This window comes from Mustela erminea, chromosome 16 (genome assembly GCF_009829155.1).
Source record: "Mustela erminea isolate mMusErm1 chromosome 16, mMusErm1.Pri, whole genome shotgun sequence".
NCBI lineage: Eukaryota > Metazoa > Chordata > Mammalia > Carnivora > Mustelidae > Mustela > Mustela erminea.
The window spans coordinates 58,582,090-58,604,656 of record NC_045629.1 but is presented as its reverse complement, the minus strand read 5'-3'; the positions used below and the strand labels follow the sequence as shown (position 1 = coordinate 58,604,656).

General features: G+C 35.5%; 1 long non-coding RNA gene across 1 annotated transcript in view; it reads right to left on the bottom strand.

The window, feature by feature from the left end:
• Window positions 1-22,567, bottom strand: part of LOC116575185 — a 65,557-nt gene that overhangs the window by 4,013 nt on the left and 38,977 nt on the right. Inside the window, exon 3 of the long non-coding RNA XR_004279641.1 lies at window positions 22,132-22,225. This is a non-coding gene — a long non-coding RNA (uncharacterized LOC116575185). The remainder of the gene's footprint in view (window positions 1-22,131; window positions 22,226-22,567) is intronic.

Below are 22,567 nucleotides of genomic sequence, written 5' to 3'. Positions count from 1 at the left end.
AGGAAACTAGGCATTAGCTCTTTTTTAAATGTTTTATAGACTTTACCCATGAATCCATCCAGTCCTGGACTTCTCATTGTTGGGAGTTTTTGTTTGTTTATTTCTTTGTTTTAAAATACCAATTCAATTTTATTATTAGTGATTTCAAATTTTCTGTTTCTTTTTGCTTGAACTTCAGAAGAACATGTTTCTAGGAATTTATCCATTTCTTCTAGGTTGTCCTACTTTTTATCCTATAATTTTTTTGTAGTAATCTCAGTGATGTCAGTTGTTACTTTTCCTTTTCCATTTTTGACTTTGAAGGTTTTTGGATTTTTTTTTTTTTTTGTATTATTGATGAGTCTGCTAAAGGTTTGAGAACATTTGTCTTTTCAAAAAAACACCTCTTGTTTCATTGATCTTTTCTATTGTTTTCTTTTAGTCTCTGTCATTTATTTTCTGCTCTGATCTTTATTATTTTCTACCTTCTACTGCAGGATTTGTTCTTTTTCTAGTTTGTTTAGGTATAAGATTAGATTATTTGAGATTTTTTGTTCAGAGGTAGGCCTGTGTTGATATAAATTTTCCTCTAAAAAATTGTTTTCATTGCATTCCAAAGGTTTTAGACCTTTGTGTTTTGACTTTCAGTTTCCATGTTTCTGTTTTTGTTTTTCTAATTTCCTCTGTGATTTCTTTGTTGATTCACTGGTTTAGTAGCATGTTGTTTAACTTCCATGTATTTGTGTTCTCTCCAGTTGTTTTCTTGTAATTGATTTCTAGTTCATACCATTGTGGTCGGAAAAGTTGCTTGATATGATTTCAATCTTATTAAATACATTGAGACTTATTTTGTAGCCCAATATGTAGTGTACACTGGAGAATATTCCATGTGCACTTAAAAAGTGAATATTCTGGGTTTTATGGATGAAATTATATATATTTTTTAAGTCCACCTGGCTTGATGCATCATTCAAAGCAACTGTTTCCTTGTTGACTTTCTGCCTGGATGATCTATCCATTAATGTATGTGAGGTGTTAAAATCCCCAACTATTAATGTATATTCTGTGAAATGGAGGTATAGGCAAAACTACATCTAAAGGATGAAGTTATTGTAACACTGAAAATAAAGGCCAGCAAGTCCAGCTTGTTAAGAAATGGTTTATTAAGAGGACTTTCTCCAGAAGTATGTCTTGGGTGGCCTTGAGCATAAGCCCATATCCCAAAAGACTTGCTTTTATAGCCCTAGAAGCTGAGGAGTAGGTATTGGGAGGCCATCCAGGAAAAGACTATTTGAGAATAGTTGTGTGTCAGTCATCTCGGATCAGGTTAAGGAGAATATTCCCTAAGAGTGTACCTAAGGTTATGCTTAACAAAAGGAAATAATATCAGGAGAGAGGACTGTGCTCAAAAAAGCTTTAGGTCACAAAGCAATTATCATGGTAGATTTGTCCAAGATGGCATTCTTCTGGTTCACAAAATATATTACTGTTAATTTCTTCTTTTCTGTCTTTCAATATTTGCTCTATGTACTTAGATGCTACAATGTTGGGTACAGAGATATTTACAATTATTACATTCTTTTGTTGGATTAATCCCTCTATTACGTAATGCTGTTGTCTTTTGCTATGGTTTCTGTTTTAAAATCTATTTTGTGAGATAAGTATCATCACACCAACATTTTGTGTTTGTTTTGCTTACATTTGCATGGAATACCTTTTTCTATCTCTTCATTTTCAGTCTGGCTGTATCCTTAGGTCTTAGATGAGTCTCTTGTAGGCAGCGTATAGATATATAGATGGGTCTTAATTTTAATCCATTCTTTCACCCTATGTCTTTTGGAACATTTAGACCATTTACATTGTTAATTGTTTTCTGGTTGTTTTTGAAGTTCTTCTTTGTTCCTTATTCTCTTGTTCTATTTGTGGTTCATATATAACAACTTAAGTATATAGCAGTCTATATTAAGTTGCCCATCACTTAAGTTTGAACATATTCTTAAAGAATTACATTTTTACCCTTATCCATGCTATGTATATGATGACATATTTTACATTTTCATTTCATTTATATTTTCATTTACAGACCCTTTTTATTTTTTAAATATAATTTTTCTACCTTTGTCTTTTACCTTTCATACTGACTTTAAAGTGATTACTACATTTACTGTATGTTTGCTTTTACTCATGATTTTTTTTCTTTTATAATTCCTTCTAATTATGGCCTTTTCTTAACCACTTAAAGAGTTTCTAAGATAAACATAAGTTAAAGGAGTTCATCACACTAAGTCAGCCTTACAAGAAATTTTAAAGGACCTCCTTTATCTCCTTCAATTCTGAATGATAGCCTTCCTGGGAGGAGTATTCTTTTTGGTTGTAGGCTTTTTCCTTTCAGCACTATGATATATCATGCTACTCCCTATTAGTCTGCTGAAAAATCAGTTGATATCCTTATGAAGTCTTTCTTTCTTTTCTTTCTTTCTTTCTTTCTTCTTTCTTTTTTATTTTTTTGTACTTTACTAGTTGTTTCTCTTTAATTTCTGACATTTTAATTATATAGGTCATTGTGTGGACCTCCTTTGATTTATCGTATTTGGAACTCTGCGCTTCCTGAACCTAGATATCTCTGTCTTTCCCTAGGTTGGGAAAGTTTTTTAGCTATTATTTCTTCAAACAAGTTTTCTGCCTTTTTTGCTCTCTCTCTTCTTCTGATACCACTGTAATGCAAATGTATGTTCACTTGATGCTGTCCAAGAAATCCTTTAACCTACCTTTATTTATTTATTTAGATTTTTTAAAATAAACATATAATGTATTTTTATCCCCAGAAGTACAGGTCTGTGAATAGCCAGGTTTACACAGCACTCATCATAGCACATACCCTCCCCAATGTCCATATCCCCACCACCCTCTCCAGTCCCCCCTCCCCCCAGCAACCCTCAGTCTGTTTTTTGAGATTGATTTTTTATGGTTTGTCTCCCTCCCAATCCCATCTTCTTTTTCTTTTCCTGCCCCCCAAACTCCCCACATTGCATCTCCACTTCCTCATATCAGGGAGATCATATGATAGTTGTCTTTCATCAATTGACTTACTTTGCTAAGAATAATACCCTCCAGTTCCATCCACATCGTCACAAATGGCAAGATTTCATTTCTTTTGATGGCTGCATAGTATTCCATTGTGTACATATACCACATCTTCTTTATCCATTCATCTATTGATGAATGGTTTTTTCCATAGTTTGGTTATTGTGGACATTGCTTATATAAACAATTCGGGTGCATATGCCCCTTCGGAGCACCATGTTTGTATATTTAGGATATATACCCAGTAGTGCAATCACTGGGTCATAGTGTAGCTCTATTTTCAGTTTTTTGAGGAACCTCCACACTGAGGGTTCCCCTCTCTCTGCATCCTCACCAGCATCTGTCATTTTTTGACTTGTTAATTTAACCATTCTGACTGTAGGAGGTGGTATCTCATTGTGGTTTTGATTTGGATTTCCCTGATGCCAAGTGATGTGGAGCATTTTTTCATGTGTCTGTTGGCCATCTGGATGTCTTCTTTGCAGAAATGTCTGTTCATGTCTTCTGCCCATTTCTTGATTGGATTATTTGTTCTTTGGGTGTTGAGTTTGCTAAGCTCTTTATAGATTTTGGATACTAGCCCTTTATCTGACATATCATTTGCAAATATCTTCTCCCATTCTGTTAGTTGTCTTTGGGTTTTGTTAACTGTTTCCTTTGCTGTGAAAAAGCTTTTGATCTTGATGAAATCCCAATAGTTCATTTTTGCCCTTGCTTCCCTTGCCTTTGGCGATGTTCCTAGGAAGAAGTTTTTGCGGTTGAGGTCAAAGAGGTTGCTGCCTGTGTTCTCCTCAGGATTTTGATGGATTCCTATCTCTACATTGAGGTCCTTCATCTGTTTTGAGTCTATTTTCGTGTGTGGTGTAAGGAAATGGTCCAATTTCATTTTTCTGCATGTGGCTGTCCAATTTTCCCAGCACCATTTGTTGAAGAGGCTGTCTTTTTTCCATTGGACATTCCTTCCTGCTTTGTCGAAGATTAGTTGACCATAGAGATGAGGGTCTATTTCTGGGCTCTCTATTCTGTTCCATTGATCTATGTGTCTGTTTTTGTGCCAGTAACATACTGTCTTGATGACAGCTTTGTAATAGAACCTGAAATCTGGAATTGTGATGCCACCAACTTTGGCTTTCTTTTTCAATATTCCTTTGGTTATTCGAGGTCTTTTCTGGTTCCATATATTTTAGGATTGTTTGTTATATTTCTTTGAAAAAATGTATGGGATTTTGATAGGGATTGCATTAAATGTGTAGGTAGAATAGACATTTTCAAAATATTTGTTCTTTCAATCCATGAGCATGGAACATTTTTTCCATTTCTTTGTGTCTTCCTCAGTTTCTTTCATGAGTACTTTATAGTTTTCTGAGTATAGATTCTTTGCCTTGTTGGTTAGGTTTATTCCTAGGTTTCTTATGGTTTTGGGTGCAATTTTAAGTGGGACTGACTGCTTAATTTCTGTTTTTTCTGTTTTGTTGTAAAGAAATGGTGTAAAGAAATGCAACTGATTTCTCCGCATTGACTTTATATCCTGACACTTTACTGAATTCCTGTACAAGTTCTAGCAGTTTTGGAGTGGAGCCTTTTGGGTTTTCCACATATAGTATCATATTATCTGCAAAGAGTGATAGTTTGATTTCTTCTTTGCCAATTTGGTTGCCTTTAATTTCTTTTTGTTGTCTGATAGCTGAGGCTAGGACTTCTAGTCCTATGTTGAACAGCAGTGGTGATAACGGACATCCTTGCTGTGTTCCTGATCTTAGCGGAAAATATTTCAGTTTTTCTCTACTGAGAATGATATTTGCGGTGGATTTTTCATAGATGGCTTTGATAATATTGAGGTATGTGCCCTCTATCCCTACACTTTGAAGAGTTTTAACCAAGAAGGAATGCTGCACTTTGTCAAATGCATTTTCAGCATCTATTGAGAGTATCATATGGTTCTTATTCTTTCTTTTATTAATGTATTTTATCACATTGATTGATTTGTGGATGTTGAACCAACCTTGCAGCCCTGGAATAAATCCCACTTGGTCATGGTGAATAATCCTTTTAATGTACTGTTGGATCCTATTGGCCAGTATTTTGGTGAGAATTTTCGCGTCTGTGTTCATCAAGGATATTGGTCTGTAGTTCTCTTTTTTGATGGGATCCTTGACTGGTTTTGGGATCAAGGTGATGCTGGTTTCATAAAATGAGTTTGGAAGTTTTCCTTCCATTTCTATTTTTTTGGAACAGTTTCAGGAAAATAGGAATTAATTTTTCTTTAAATGTTTGGTAGAATTCCCCTGGGAAGCCATCTGGTCCTGGACTTTTGTTTGTTTGGAGATTTTTGATGACTGTTTCAATCTCCTTACTGGTTATGGGTCTGTTCAGGTTTTCTATTTCTTCCTGGTTCCGTTGTGGTAGTTTATATGTCTCTAGAAATGTATCCACTTTTTCCAGATTGTCGATTTATTGGTGTAGAGTTGCTCATAGTATGTTCTTATAATTATCTATATTTCTTTGGTGTTAGTTGTGATCTTTCCTCTTTCATTCATGATTTTATTTATTTGGGTCCTTTCTTTTTCCTTTTTGATAAGTCTGGCCAGGGGTTTATCAATCTTATTAATTCTTTCAAAGAACAAGCTCCTAGTTTCGTTGATTTGTTCTATTATGTTTTTTTGTTTCTATTTCATTGATTTCTGCTCTGATCTTTATGATTTCTCTTCTCCTGCTGGGTTTAGGCTTTCTTTGTTGTTCTTTCTCCAGCTCCTTTAGGTGTAGGGTTAGATTGTGAATTTGAGACCTTTCTTGTTCTTAAGAAAGTCTTGTACTGCTATATATTTTCCATTCAGTACTGCCTTTGTTGTGTCCCACAGATTTTGAACCGTTGTGTTTTCATTATCATTTGTTTCCATGAATTTTTTCAATTCTTCTTTGATTTCCTGGTTGACCCATTCATTTTTTAGAAGGATGCTGTTTAGTCTCCATGTATTTGGGTTCTTTCCACATTTCCTCTTGTGATTGAGTTCTAGTTTCAGAGCATTGTGTTCTGAAAATATGCAGGAATGATTCCAATCTTTTGATACTGGTTAAGACCTAATTTATGACCCAGGATGTGGTCTATTCTGGAGAATGTTCCATGTGCACTAGAGAAGAATGTATATTATGTTGCTTTGGGATGGAATGTTCTGAATATATCTGAGATATCTATCTGGTCCAGTGTGTCATTTAAGGCCTTTATTTTTTTGTTGATCTTTTGCTTAGATGATCTGTGCATTTCAGTGAGGGGAGTGTTAAAGTCCCCTACTATTATTGTATTATTGTTGATGTATTTTTCTATTTTGTTATTAATTGGTTTATATAGTTGGCTGCTCCCATGTTAGGGGCATAGATATTTAAAATTGTTAGGTCTTCTTGTTGGACAGACCCTTTGAGTATGATATAGTGTCTTTCTTCATCTCTTATTATAGTCTTTGGCTTAAAATCTAATTGATCTGATACGAGGCTTGCCACCCCAGCTTTCTCCTGATGTCCATTAGCATGGTACATTGTTTTCCACCCCCTCACTTTAAATCTGGAGGTGTCTTTGGGTCTAAAGTGAGTTTATTGTAAGCAACATATTGATTTTTTTTTTAATCCATTCTGATACCCTGTGTCTTTTGATTGGGGCATTTAGTCCATTAACATTCAGGGTAACTATTGAAAGATGTGAATTTAGTGCCATTGTATTGCCTGTAAGGTGACTGTTACTTTATATTGTCTCTGTTTCTTTCCGATCTACTACTTTTAGCATCTCTCTTTGCTTAGAGGACCCCTTTCAATTTTTTCTATAGAGCTGGTTTGGTGTTTTCAAATTCTTTCAGTTTTTGTTTATCCTGGAAGCTTTTTAGCTCTCCTTCTATTTTCAATGATAGCTTAGCTGGATATAGTATTCTTGGCTGCATGTTTTTCCCGTTTAGTGCTCTGAATATATCATGCCAGTTCTTTCTGGCTTGCCAGGTCTCCATGGATAGGTCTGCTGCCAATCTAATGCTTTTACCTTTGTATGTTAGAGACTTCTTTTCCCAGGCTGCTTTCAGGATTTTCTCTTTGTCACTAAGACTTGTAAATTTTACTATCAGGTGACGACGTGTGGACCTATTTTTATTGATTTTGAGAGGCGTTCTTAGCATCTCCTGGATTTTGATGTTTGTTCCCTTTGCCATATTAAGGAAATTCTCCACAATAATTCTCTCCAATATACCTTCTGCTCCCCTCTCTCCTTCTTCTTTTTCTGAAATATTCTAATGTTGTGTTGTCTTGGTGTCACTTATCTCTCAAATTCTCTCCTCATGGTCCAGTATTTGTCTCTCTTTTGCTCAGCTTCTTTATTCTTTGTCATTTGGTCTTCTATGTCACTAATTCTTCTGCCTCATTTATCCTAGCAGTAAGAGCTTCCATTTTTTATTGCACCTCATTAATAGCATTTTTTACTTAAACTTGGTTAGATTTTAGTTCTTTTATTTCTCCAGAAAGGGCTTTTATCTCTCCGGAGAGGGTTTCTCTAATATCTTCTATGCCTTTTTCAAGCTAGAGCCTTGAGAATCGTCATTCTAAACTCTAGATCTGTAATAATATCAATGTCTGTATTGATTAGGTCCCCAGTCTTTGGTACTGCGTCTTGTTCTTTTTTTTGGGGGGTGAGTTTTTCCGCCTTGTCATTTTGTCCAGATAAGATTTGCTTCCTCCTCTTCTGGAATTCCGCTGCTCTCCTTGGTGAGTGAAGTTTGTTCTGGCTGGGTTTCTTGTTGATCTTCTGGGGGAGGGGCCTGTTGTAGTGATTCTCAAGTGTATTTGCCCCAGGCGGAATTGCACCGCCCTTACCAGGGGCTGGGCTAAGTAATCTACGCAGGTTTGCTTTTGGGAGCTTTTGTTTCCTGAGCACTTTCCATAGAGTTCTGGAGGACAGGAATTAAGATGGCAGCCTCCCAGTCTCCAGCCCAGAGGAGCCGAGAGCTTGGGGTCCCTGTGCACCCTCAGAGAAAAGCGCCCAACCGCCCCCGTCTCCCTGGCCTCTGGTCTCACTTGGAGGAAAGCGCTCAATTGCTTGCACTTGGAGAAAAGCACCCAGTCACTTCCTTCTCCATGGCCTCCAGCCACGCTCCGAGCTCACCCAGCCTGTGACTTTTTCACTGTAGCCAGCTTCCCCTCTCTAATACCTATGAGCTCTGTGACATGCAGACAACCCTGGTCCTTCTGTGACCCTGCAGGGCCTGGGGTTATGCTGACTCCACGTGGACTTCCCCCAGTTTAGCCTCTGGAGTGATGTCCCTCCGTGGAGCAGACTTTTAAAAGTCCTGATTTTGTGCTCTGTTGCTCCACCACTTGCCCGGAGCTGGCCCCTACCCCTGCGGTCTATCTTCCCGTCACTTTGGATTCAATTCTCCGCAGGTCCTACCTTTCAGAAAGTGATCGATTTTCTGTTTCTAGAATTGTTGCTCTTCTTCTCTTCGATTTCCCGTTGGATTTGTAGGTGTTTGCAATGGTTTGATAAGCTATCTAGCTGATCTCCTGCTACCTGATGTCATCTCAGCCTGCCACTTCTCCGCCATCTTGACTCCTCTCCCCTATTTATTTATTTTTATTTTTACTGCTCAGGTAGGGCATTTTACATTACCCTTTCAGATCACTGATGCATTTTTTTCCTGCATCCTCTAGTCTGTTAATTCTCTCTAGTGCATTTTTTTTTAAGATTTTTTTTGAGAGAAAGAGTGGGATGCAAGCAGGGGGAGGGACAGAAGAAGAGAGAGAATCCAAAGGAGACTCCATGCTGAGCACAGAACCTTATGTGGGGGTTTTATCTCAACCTTGAGATCATGACCCAGCCACAAACCAAGAGTCTAATGCTTATCTAATTGAGCCACCCAGGCAACTCCCAACACACACACCCACTCTCTAGTGCATTTTTGATGTCAGTTATTGTATTCTTCATTTCTGGTTGAAGGGTGCCCTGACAGGATGTCTGAAGTGAGTGCAAGCTGTGTTTCCTGAGTTCAAGGGGCACTCTGGTGGGGTGCATGAGGTTGAGTTGGATGAAGGAAGAGGTGTCCTGGGGTGCTTCATGCAGGAGGTGATCTGATAGGGTTTGGGAATCAAAATGTCGAATACCTTTTCATTTAACTGTTGGCCACTTATATATTTTCTTTGTAGAAATGTGTATTCAGAGACCCTTGGTCATTTTTAGATTTTTATTTATTTATTTATTTATTTGCTCTAGAATTTTTTGAGTTTCTCATGTATTTTGGATATTAATTCTTTATCAGATATATATATTGCAAGTATTTTCTCTGGTAGGCTGTATTTTCATCTTGTTTCCTTTGACATGCAAAGGCTTTTTAATTTGATAGAATTCTACTTGTCTAGTTTTCCTTTTTCTGTCATATACAAAAAATTATAGTCTAGACCAATGTCCATGAACTTTTTATTTCCTTCAGTAATTTGTTTGACATTTTGTTGATTGTTGTAATTAGTGGAAGATACAGGTCCAGTTTCATTTTTCTGCATGTGGTTAAAAAGTTTTCTTAACACCATTTGTTGAAGAGGTAATCTTTTCTCCATTTGTGTTCTTGGCAAGCTTGTTAATCAGTTGGCCAAAGAAGCTTGAAGTTTTCTGGGTTCCTCATTCTGTTCCACTTGACCATATGACTGTTTTATCAGAGTATTTTACTCTTTTGATTATTATAGCTTTATAATATCTTAAACCAAGGAGTAGGATGCCTCTAGTCCTATTGCTTTGGTTATTTGGAGTATTTTAGGATTCCAAATAAATTTCAGGTGTTTTTACTATTTCTATAAATAATGCATTTGAGATTTTGATATGGCATTGAATCTATGGATCACTTTGGGTAGTCAGGACATTTTATTTGTTGTTTTTCTAGTTCCTTAGATCTAAAGTGAGGCTCTTTGATTTTACTCAGATGTGGATTTAAGAAACAAAACAGATGAGGGGCACCTGGGTGGCTCAGTGGATTAAGTCACTGCCTTCGGCTCAGGTCATGATACCAGGGTCTGGGATCAACCTAAAACCAATATTATAATATGATAACTAACTAAAATTTAAATCAAATTTGAAAAGGAAAGAAATTTAAGCTGTTTGAGATCTTTATTTCAAATGTAGGTCTGTAACACAATAAACTTCCCTACTAACTTCCTTAGTAATCCTCTTGCTGCATTCCACAAGTTTTGGGAAGTTGGATTTTCACGTTGGATTTTCACGTTGGATTTTCACGTTTGACGTTGTCTTGGGTATTTTAAAATTCTTTATTTCTCCTTTTACCCAGTGATTAAGCATGTGTTGTTAAACTTCTGTATTTTTGTGAATTTGCCTGTTTTCTGTTGTTGATTTCTAGTTTCATTCCACTGTGGTCTGATAAGATACTCAGCACTATTTCAATCTTCTTAAATTTGTTAAGACTTATTTTGTGATCTAACATATCATCTCTCTCATAAAGCATCCTGTGTGCTTGAGAAGAAAATGTATTCTGCAGATGTTAGATGGGAAATTCTGTATATGTCTGTAAGGTCTATTTTATTTATAGTGTTGTCTAAGTGAGCTCATTTCTTACTGATTTTCTGCCTGGATGTTCTATCCATAATTTAAAGTACAGTATTAAAATATCCTACCATAACTGAATTACTATTAATTTCTCCCTTCAGATCTGTCAACATTTGTTTTAATTTTTTGGGTTCTCTAAAGATGGATACATATATATTTACAATTGTTATATCCTCTTGTTAAACTGAAAATTTACTATTACTTAACAGCCTTCTTTTGTCTCTAGTCATAGTTTTTTTTAAGTTTATTTTTTTCTGGGGCATCTGGGCGGCTCAGTTGGTTAAGGATCTGCCTTGGGCTCAGGTCATGATCTTAAGGCTCTGGGATCAAGCCCTGTGTTGGGCTCCCTGCTAATCAGGGAGTCTGTTTCTCCCTCTGCCCCCATTCCCCTGCTCATACTCTCACACACACACTCTCTCTCTCTCTCAAATAAATAAAATCTTTAAAAACAAGTTTATGGGGGTGCCTGGGTGGCTCAGTGGGTTAAAGCCTCTGTCTTGGCTTGGGTCATGGTCCCAGGTTCCTGGGATCGAGTCCCACGTGGGGTTCTCTGCTCAGTGGGGAGCCTGATTCCCCCCCCAACCCCACTTGCCTCTCCACCTACTTGTGATCTCTGCCTGTCAAATAAATAAATAAAATATTTAAAAAAATAAAATAAAAACAAGTTTATGTTTTCTGATAAAAGCATAGCCATCTCTGCTCTTTTGATTGCCAATTGCAAAGAATCTATTTTTCTATCCCTTCACTTCTGGCCTATGCATGTCTTTATATCTAAAGTTAATCTCCTGTAGACAAGATAGTCTTAGAACTTTTCTTATTTATGCAGTTACTATCTTTTGGGGGATATAATCAATTTACATTTAAGACAGTGATAAGTAAAGTCTTACAATATCTTCTGTTTTGCATCTCTTTTGATTCCTCTTACATTTTTGTTTTATTATTTGATGTTTTTTGATTGAGATTTGGTTTCATTTCTTTTTTTTTTTAAAGATTTTATTTATTTATTTGACAGAGAGAAATCACAAGTAGATGGAGAGGCAGGCAGAGAGAGAGAGAGAGGGAACAGGCTCCCTGCTGAGCAGAGAGCCCGATGCGGGACTCGATCCCAGGACCCTGAGATCATGACCTGAGCCGAAGGCAGCGGCTTAACCCACTGAGCCACCCAGGCGCCCCTGGTTTCATTTCTTTATCTTTTCTTTATCCATAAGAGATTTTTCCTTTGTGGTTAAAATGAGACTTGCATAAATTTGTGTTATGACTATCTATTTTAATTTGATAATAACAAGTTTAATTGCATAGAAAAACTTAACACTTTGCTCACTAACTCTACACATTCACTTTGTTTTCTAAAAGTCAGTGTTTACTTATTTTTGTACTGTGAATCCATAACCAAAATTTCATTTATTTATTCGACAGAGATCACAAGTAAGCAGAGAGGCAGGCAGAGAGAGAGGGGGAAGCAGGCTCCCCACTGAGTAAAGAGCCCAACTCGGGGCTCATGACCCTGAGACCATGACTTGAGCCGAAGGCAGAGGCTTAACCCACTGAGCCACACAGGTGTCCCCAAAATTTTGTTATGGTTTCTTTTTTTTTTTTTTACCTTTCACTTTTAAGGTTATAGGTAATTCGTGCACCACCATTGCAGTTTTATTATACTCTATTTTGTTCTATATTTAATGTTACCATTGAGATTTATATTTTCATATACATTTGCATTGCTGTATAGTTTCCATTTGAAGAACTCCCTCAATTATTTCTTTTAATGCAGATCTAGTAGTAACAAATTTGCTCAGATTTTGTTTGGGAAAAGCATTCATTTCTAAAGACAGTACTGCAGGCTATAGTATTTTTAGTTGGGAGATGTTTCTTTCACTTATTTAAATATATCATTCCTCTCTCTGCTGGCTTGCAAGCTTAATGTTAATAAATCCATTGATAGGAGTGCTTGGGTGGCTCAGTCGTTAAGCGTCTGCCTTCAGCTCAGGTCATGATCCCAATGGTCCTGGGATAGAAACCCATATTGCACTCCCTGCTCAGCAGGAAGCCTGCTTATCCCTCTCTCACCCACACCCCCACTCCCTATCTTGCTATCTCACTCTCTGTCAAATAAATAAATAATTTTTTTAAAAAAACTAATACATTGATAATTGTGTGTGTGTGTGTGTGTGTGTGTGTGTGCATGATGAGTTGTTTTTCTCCTGCTCCTTTCAACTTTTGATAATTAAAGAGGTTTACACCAAAACAGTTTAGGTTCAACCTTTATAGCAACTTCTATGTCTCTTGAGACTAGATCTATTTCTCTCCCAAAATTTGGGTAGTTTTAAGTTACTTATTTAAAAAAGCTTTTAGCCCCTTTCTCTCACTTTACCTTCTGGAATGCTCACAATGCATGTATAATTTATTTTAAAGTATTCTATATATTTCTTAGGTCACCTGAGAAGAATGACAAAAAATGTAAAAGAGCATTGATTGGTTTTCTGCTTAATTAAGTTTGTTACTTAACCTCTCTACTGCATCATTTAGTTCAGTCATTGTATTGTTCTCTTTCAGAGTTTGTTTGGTTTTTTGTTTATGGTGTTGAAATGTTCATTTTGTTCTTGTATTGACTTCCTTATTTTGAAAAAATTATCTGCATTTTCTTGTAGCTTGCTGAGCTTCTTTGTAATTACTTTTGAATTATTTGACAAATTGTAGATTACAATTTATTTGTGGTTGATTATTGAAAGGCTTTTCTTTTTCCTTTCCTTTTTGTTTACTGGCATAATTGTTCCTGATTTTTGTGTTCTAGCCTTTCATTGGTCTCTGTTCTTTTGAAGAAGCAGTCACCTCTTTCAGACTTTAGAGAGTGGTATCAGCAAGGGAAGATCTTAATATGGAGCCACAGTGCTACTGACTAAGGATAAGAACATAAAGGCACACTGTAGTACTGTGCCTAATGGTACAAGGTTGTGTGGATGTGTACTGGCTCTAGATCCAGATTTGTGGTGGGCATAGTGACTCAGGCAGCTGGGGTCTGTAACACAGACAACTGCATTGTCCTTGGAAGAGAAAGCTGTGAGACTTCAGCAGGGACACATAGCTGTTATAATCATTATTGTGTCTTTACAGCCAGTGGTGAGTGTGCTTATGTAGCAGGGATGAGGTCTAGCTGCAGGCACATGTGCAACACTGGAAACCAGGGGTCTTCTTCTCATAAACAATGAGAACTTCAGTCACAAGTCCTGCAGAATTATAGTAATCAAATATGCAAATCTAAATGGCATAGGAGCATCCCCTTACAGCCATACATATACCCAGACACAGCAGAGAGGACACAGAAAAAATACCCATCTCCTAGTTTCTTCCTAGGAGGGGCTAATTATATGTTTTCCCCACTGTTACAGACACTGACACATTTTGGCACACCCTGTTTACTACTGAGATTCACTAATAGACGACATTGGAGGCATCTTGGGTAGTCACAAAAGTTTGTAAAAAAAAAAACATAAAACTATGAACTAGGCTGACTGATGAAATTCATCTTCTACAAGAGACTATTCTGTAAAGATTGGAAGATGAGGCTGATTTTTCTAACACATAAAACAAGGAAAATAAAGACACAAAGGAATATGTTTAAAAAAACAAGTCTTCAAAAGCAGATCTTTTTTTTTTTTTTTTAAATGGGGACAAAAGCAGATCTTAATGTAAGAGTTCAAAATAATGGTCATAAAGATGCTCACTGAGGTAGAAGAGAACATTAAAAAGTGCGAATTAAAAAAAAATATGGAATATATAACAAAGTACCAAACAAATCACAGAGCTGAAGGATACAATAGAACTGAAAAATTCAACAGTCTAGACCAAGAGGAAAGGATCAACAAACATAAAGTCAGGGCAGTGGAAATCATCTAACTTCTCTTAAAGGTAAGAATGAAAAAAGAGTAAAGACAGCCTAGGGACTTACAAATATAAGCATTATAGGAGTTCCAGGAAGGGATGAGAGAGAAAAAATGGACAGAAAACTTATTCAAAGAAATAATGGCTAAAAACATTCCTAATGGAATAAAGAAATCAACATTCAGGCAGCTCAAAACAAATAAGATGAATCCAAAGATACCCTCACTGAAATGACATATATAAAATTTTCAAAAGTTTACTATGTCTGAAACTAATAATGCATTATATGTTAATTGAACAAAATCAAACAAATGAAGGAGCATTTCCAGAAAGAAAGAAAGAAAGAAAGAAAGAAAGAAAGAACTCAAAAAAGTAAGGGAAGTAAAGCATCTTAATATACCAAGATAAAAGGAACTTGCTATATACAAGGGAACCCCTTTAGCTAACTGGCAGATTTTCCAACAAGCTTTGTAGGCCGGGATTGGAATGAGTTATTCTACATGTGGAGGGAAAAAAAAAAATCCAATCTAAAATACTCTAACTAGCAAGGTTATCCTTCAGAATTAATGGAGAGTTAAAATATTTTCCAGATGAAAGATGTAGGAATTCATTACTACCAGACCATCTTGATAAAAAAAAAAAATATTTAAAGAGAGTTCTTGAACCTAAAACAAAAGGATGTAATGAGTAACAGGAAAAGATAGGAAATTATAAAATTCACTGGTAAAGCTAAATATATAGTTAAATTCAACATTCTTTAATGTAATTATGGGGGTAAATAATTCACAGCTTTTGTATGAAGATTATTAGATGAAAAATAGTAAAAATAACTACAACTACAATTCATTAATGGAAATACAATGTGAAAAGATTTAAATTATTATATCAAATATATAAAATGTGGAAGGTGGGAGTGGAAAACTAAAGCTTTTATATATACATGGAATTAAAGCCGGTAAAATCAGAGTGGAAAAAAACTAAATAGATGCTAAAAAAACGGTAGGAAGCATCAGTGAAACTGAAAGCTGATTTTTAAAAAGATAAAACTGCTAAGTTGTTAAGGCTCAAATACATAAAATAAAGAGACATTATAATGTATATCACAAAAATATAAGGGATTATAGAAGACTACTATAAAAAAATGATACACCAACAAATTGGACAACCTGGAAGAAATCAATAAAGTTCTTAAAATATTCAATGAGCCAAGACTGAATAAAGAATTAGAAAATCTCAATAGATCCATTACTAGTAAGGAGTTTGAATCAATAATCAAAATCCTCACAAAAAAGAAAAGTCCAGAATTAGATGATTTCAATTATGAATTCTATTACACATTTAAAGAACTAAAACCAATTCTATTGAAACTCCTCCAAAAAGTAGAAGAATGATCAGTTCCACGGTCACTTTATGAAGCCAGAATTACCTTGATATCAAAGCCAGACAAGGACACTGAAAGAAAAAAATATATATGTAGGCTAATAAACCTGATGAATATAAGTTCAAAAATCTTCAAATATTAGCAGATCGAGTTGAATACCTTAATGGATCATTCATCATGATCCAGAGGGATTTATTCCAAGAAGGATAGTTCAGCATATGCAAATCAATTTGATATGCTATTTACAAAATAAAGAATAAAATATATATCAGCATCTCAATAGGTGCAGAAAAAGAATTTGACAAAATTCAACAGCATTTCATAATAACATACAACGAACTGGTTATATATGTGAACATAATTAAGGAAATTTATGAGAAGCCTACAACTAACATAACACTCAAAGGTGTTACACTAAAATTTTTTCATCTAAAATAAGGAACCGGAGCACCTGGGTGGCTCAGTGGGTTAAAGCCTCTGCCTTTGGCTCAGGTCATGATCCTAGGGTCCTGGGATCGAGCCCCACATCGGGCTCTCTGCTCTGCAGGGAGCCTGCTTCCTCCTCTCTCTCTGCCTGCCTCTCTGCCTACTTGTGATCTCTGTCAAATAAATAAATAAAATCTTTAAAAAATATAATAAAATAAGGAACAGATAAGGATGCCCATTCTCCCTAGTTTTATTCAAAATATTAATGGAAATCCTAGCCAAAGCAATTAATCAGGAAATACATTGAAATTCAAAAGACAAAATAAAAGCTCTCTTTGCAAATGATATATATATATATATATATATATAAACACCTTAAAGCCAGAATTTATTAGTTCCAATATTTGTACAAAAATCACTTGTCTATATACAACTAATTATCAGGAAGAAAAATTAAGGTAACAATCCCATTTAAAATAGCATCAAGGACCACCTAAGTGGCATAGTTGGTTAAGCATCTGCCTTCAACCCAGGTCATGAGCTCAGGGTCCTGGGACTGAGTCCAGCATTGGGATCCCTGCCCAATGGGAGGGGCATCTGCCTCTCCCTCTCTTTCTGCCTCACCGCCTGCTTCTGTTCTAGCTCTCCCAAATAAATCTTTAAAATAAAATAGCATCAAAACAACGGAACACATAGAAAAAAGAACCAAGGAGGTAAAAAAACCTGTACACTGAAAATAAGACATAAATGGAGAGACATCTTATGTTTATAGATTGGAAGAATATTGTTAAAATGTCCATTATATCCACAGTAACATATAAATCCATGCAATCCCTAATTGAAATTACAATGGCATTTTTCACAGAAAATAGAAAAATCCTGAAATTTATATGAAACAAACAAAATCTGAATATTCAAAATAATTTTGAGAAAAAAACAAAGCTAGAGACCTTATTTCAAACTGTTTTACAAAGCTATAGTAATAAAAATATGATGTTGGGTAAAAACAGACACATAGATCAATAGAACAGAGCTCAGAAGTAAAACCACACCTATGGCCAATCAATTTACAGTAAAGAAGCCAAGGGTATACAACAGGGAAAAGACAGTCTCTTCAATAAATGGTGCTGGGAAGACTAGATAGCCATGTGCCCAATAATGAAACTGTACTCCCAGCTAACCCTATATTCAAAAATCAACTCAAAATGGATTGAAGACTTTAACGTAAGCCCTGAAACTGTAAAACATCTAGAAAAAAACATACCAGGTAAGCTCCTTGATTTTGGTCTTGGAAATAATTGTTTTAGGTTTAACACTAGAAGATCATAAAGAACAAAATGGACATGTTAGAAATGAAAAATATAGCACCTGAATAAAAACTTGAATGAAAGGACTCCACAGCAGCATATGAAGGGGACTGAGGAAAGGATTTGGGTACTGTAAAACTGAACAATAGAAATGAACTAAACAACAGCAAGAAAATCCTTAAAAAAAATTAAAGCTTCAGGGATCTGAAAAATTATTTAACATTTCTAACATTTATGTCATTAGCATCCCAGTAGAGAATACAGATGACAAAGCTTTAAAAAAAAAAAAAAGGTATTCTGATAAATAATAGCTGGAAATTTTTGTATTTGTCAAACTAGAAATCTAGAGATTCAAATATTAAAGCAAACAACAAAATGAACCCCCCAAAATCCCAGTAAGACACATGATAATTAAAGTTCCAAAAATGAAAGAAAAAGGAAAAAAAAAACTTGAAAGCAGTGAGAGAGAAATTTCACCTATGAGGAAAAACAATTTTAATGACATCAGATTTCTCATCAGAAACCATAGAGGCCAGAAAATGGTGACAGAATACTTTTTAAGCCCTAAAAGAAAAGATCTGTCATGTCATATCCTTAAGAAATGAAGGTGAAGGGGTGCCTGGGTGGCTCAGTGGGTTAAAGCCTTTGCCTTCCCCTCAGGTCATGATCCCAGGGTCCTGGAATTGAGCCCAGCATTGGACTCTCTGCTTGGCGGGGATCCTACTTCCCTTCCTCTCTCTCTGCCTGCCTCTCTGCCTACTTGTGATCTCTGTCTGTCAAATGAATAAATAAAATCTTAAAAAAAAAAAAAGAAGAAGAAGAAGAAGAAAGAAATGAAGCTGAAAAAAGACATTTTCACCTGAAAATGTCTCTGAAAACTAAGAGAATTGGTCTTCACCTAACTTACCCTAAAAAAATAGCTACAGGAATATCTGTAAGGAGAAAGGAAACCCTTAAAAAAAAAATGAATTTCAGACACCAAGAAGTACAAAAATGGAAAGGTTGAAAGTTTTCTTTCTTTCACTGAAATAAACATGTCAGAGTAAAAGGGAAATATAGCTATGCTAAAGGTTATCTTTCAAAATTCTAAGTTTTTCTCTACATATTATATTTGCATGGTTCTATTGTTGGTTTTTGTTTTGAATCTTATTTTCAATTTTTTTGTAGATTCTTTCAAGGAATATATTTTGTTTTTAAAATCAGGCAAAGAGTAAAATTCTTTTCATTTTGAAAAATAAATGAAAAATCCTATATAATAGTGAAAAGAATTATTTCATCCGATTCAAATTCTGACACCTTTGTGAATATTTTATACCTTTCCATCTCAGTATTGATTTCTGAGAAGGAGACAGAGAGCAAATAAAAAAAAGAAAATTAAGACATGATTACACAGAAAACAACATATATTTGATCCTTGTGCTATAAAACAATCTATGTACACAATGTCCTAAACGGAGCACACATATTTGTTATAGAAATAATTTTGCCTTTAGCGACAAGTACATATATACACAAAATTGTTTTGGGATTTAGGTGCAAAAATCTAAACACTTTTTTTAATATAATGACACTGTAACAGGCAGAATCAATGAAATAAAACGTAATACAAAGATAGTTGGATTTATAGAACAAGAGATTTATATTTTGTCTACCTATAGAGTAAATATCTATGCTGATTTGCCCAACTGATTTGCAGGTTTGGGAGTATATATTTTTGTTGTTGTTATGTTATGTTTCATAGTAGAAAATTTAACATTTTCAATAAAAAAGTCATCAATTTAAAACAAAATTTTGCTATTATACCATCTATATGCTTTTGGAAAATATATTAAATCTTAACCTTTTAAGTTTCTCTAACTCAATAGCATGATCATAAGACATTATTTTCAGGATTAAGATGGACATCTGAATATATGTACTAAAATGCTCAGCTTTTTAAAAATATTAAGTTCTAATATTGACTTTTTAGTCATCCTCACGTTCATGCCAAGAAAAATTGTAAATGCCAAAAATGTAATTCTGGTGAACTTGGAATGACCTTTTTAAGAAACCACAATAACAGACCCACTCAATGAACAGAGCCACTCAAACTTCAAAGTACCTATTGACAAGAATCTAGTGACAGAGAAAGTTTGTCTGAAAGGATATGAAAATATAAGACTATATATTACATAATAAGTAAGAAGAAATGTATTTGAAATGGGAAGAAAAATGAAAGAAAATAAATACTAAAGTTAAACTAGAAGAATGTACCGAGGAAATAATTAAAGGCAGATACCTCAGGGCAAAGAGGTCTGATGTTGTATTTCTTTCAGAAGAAGCTATTCTTTTTTTTTTTTTTTTAAAGATTTTATTTATTTATTTGACAGAGATCACAAGTAGGCAGAGAGGCAGGCAGAGAGAGAGAGGAGGAGGAAGCAGGCTCCCTGTTGAGCAGAGAGCCCGATGTGGGGCTCGATCCCAGGACCCCAGGATCATGACCTGAGCTGAAGGCAGAGTCTTTAATCCACTGAGCCACCCAGGAACCCCAGAAGAAGCTATTCTTGATTTTTTCTTTCTAATGAGTATTTCTAGAACAGATTCAGTAGAGTACTTTTGCTGATATTCTAATTGTATGTTGAATTGAATTGATTTCTCTATATTCACATTAATATGCATACCTCTGATTTCTACTTTTCTTAGAATATTTGATTTTTTTTAAACTTATTTTCTCCTCTTTCCATAGTCATGGCATTCTCCTCCAAAACCCTCAGTCCATATATGTTTGTGGGCAAAACAGTGTTATTACAGTAGTTAATTCAATCCTATTATTTAAGAAGCAGTTTATACTGTTTAGTGCCTACATTGCATTCAAGTAGAGGTAATCTTTTCCTTAAACCTACAATGTATTTTAAACACATATTGTATTCCAATTTCTACAATAAATTCTGACAAAGATTCAATATTTTATTTTAGGAAACTCATATGTAAGTAGGTATTTTAACCATTTTTTTTTTAACAGTAGCTTTTTTTTAACAGTAACTTCTTTAACTTATACATTCGAATTTGTTCATATGAGCTTTCATCACTCTATTGCATTTAACAACCTACAGCATCTTTTCTCTCAGTAGCCAATTTCTACCCTGCCAATTTTTTTTAATTTATCTTTAAGGAAGAGTATATTTTATAATTTTAAGGCTGCATGTGTGTATGTATATAATGGCTAAATATAACTCTTAGGATCACATATTAACTGACCTCAAAGGATTCCAAGAACTGTGTTTTGTTTTGTTTTGTTTTGTTGGAGGGAAGGGGGTTCAAGGGGTTTATTTTTTTCCTTAGTTCAACAAAAATAATGAGTCTTTTCTGAATTAACAAAATGAAGCAATACAATAGAAGGATTAGAAAGAAAAATCACCCACTTTAATTACCCAGAATAAGAAATTGTATTCAGCCAGTTTTTAAAGCACTTTTTATATAAATCATATTCCCATATCCTTGAAACGCCTACTCCTGCTTTTCACTAACATTGTTCTGTAGTCATTAATACTAGTTATGAATGGTGGTGAAGAATTACATTTCATAGTCTTACTGAATAATACGTTGGAATAAATTGTGTGTTCTGTGAAGCATAAAAGCTACTTGTTTTTGTAGCACACTGACTAAAAAAGAGAATTTTAGTCTTATAAGTTCAAGACCACAGAGATGTAAGGTTTATCAAAATTAGGTATCTATTAAATCTCCTTCCTGACAAGATGTAGTGGAGGTGGATAAAGTAATTATATCTATATTAGCTCTAGATACTAAGTGAGGACTGTGTGTGAGACAAGTTTATGAAAGGTCCTGGGAATTTATAAAATTAAAATCTATTGAGACTATCATTAACACAGCAATTGTGTTCACTGGGTCCTCTGGGAAATAGACACTGAGATGGAGTTAGAAGTGTAACATGTCTATTGAGGCAAAGATCATGATGCAGACATGACATATTCTCAGTGACTTAATGGGAGTTTCAGAGCAAAGATCGCCTAGTAGAGGAGCCCTGCATTAGGCAAAGTGTCCAGACTCCAGTATATCTAACAGGCTAAGTAACTAGCTGATCTGTCCAGCAACTGATGATATCTGCACCAGCATACCTCCATGCTTAGCAAAACCCTTCCCTGGTAACCTGTTTTGACAGCAACTACTCCAAATTCCTGAGGGGGAATTTATGAAGGTAGGTAGTGGGATAAGCTCTAACACCACTGCAGGGAAGCCTGGGCTGTCACAAGTACTTCTAACCAGACCTCCCCTTCACTAACATTCTAAATTTCCTTTTCCCTTAGGTGGTCATTCATACTGTTTCAGTGGCTTCCCTGGTGAAGTAATTCAAATCCCCATTCCTAAGGGGATCTGGGCTCCTAGAAATTATTCTCTTGTCACACTGGAGTTTCTGCACTTACACTTGGTATACACAGGTGAGAAAGAAAGATAACAATAGGTTCCCAGGGGGCTGCTTGAGTTCCACACATAATCCTTCTTACCTCCATTGTTTAAGAGCAAGTAAACAATTGCTCCTTCTGCAGATCAGGGTGAATCATCCCTACTTACATGGTGACTCCTCATGTCTCTAGATACCTAGAAAGAAAAAAATGCCCAGGAAACACCTGTATCTTAACACTCAATGAATCTTTGTACATTGCTTGGCTAGAGAAGGTTCATTCAATTTTGGAAGTAGGACCACTACCCTTGTAATCTCAGAGGCATGAGGATGGGAAGCCTAAACGTTCCAGTGGGTCACAGAAAATAACCAGGACACTCATTTTTCCACATCTTGGTCTCAGACACATGCATCTTCCTACTAAGGACACAAGGCCTTATTGAGTTCTGTATTCAGTGTGGACACCTCATCTTGGAAGATACTGTCCCTAATAAGGTACTGCAACAGCTGCACATGCACTAAGCCATCCACAGCTTTCT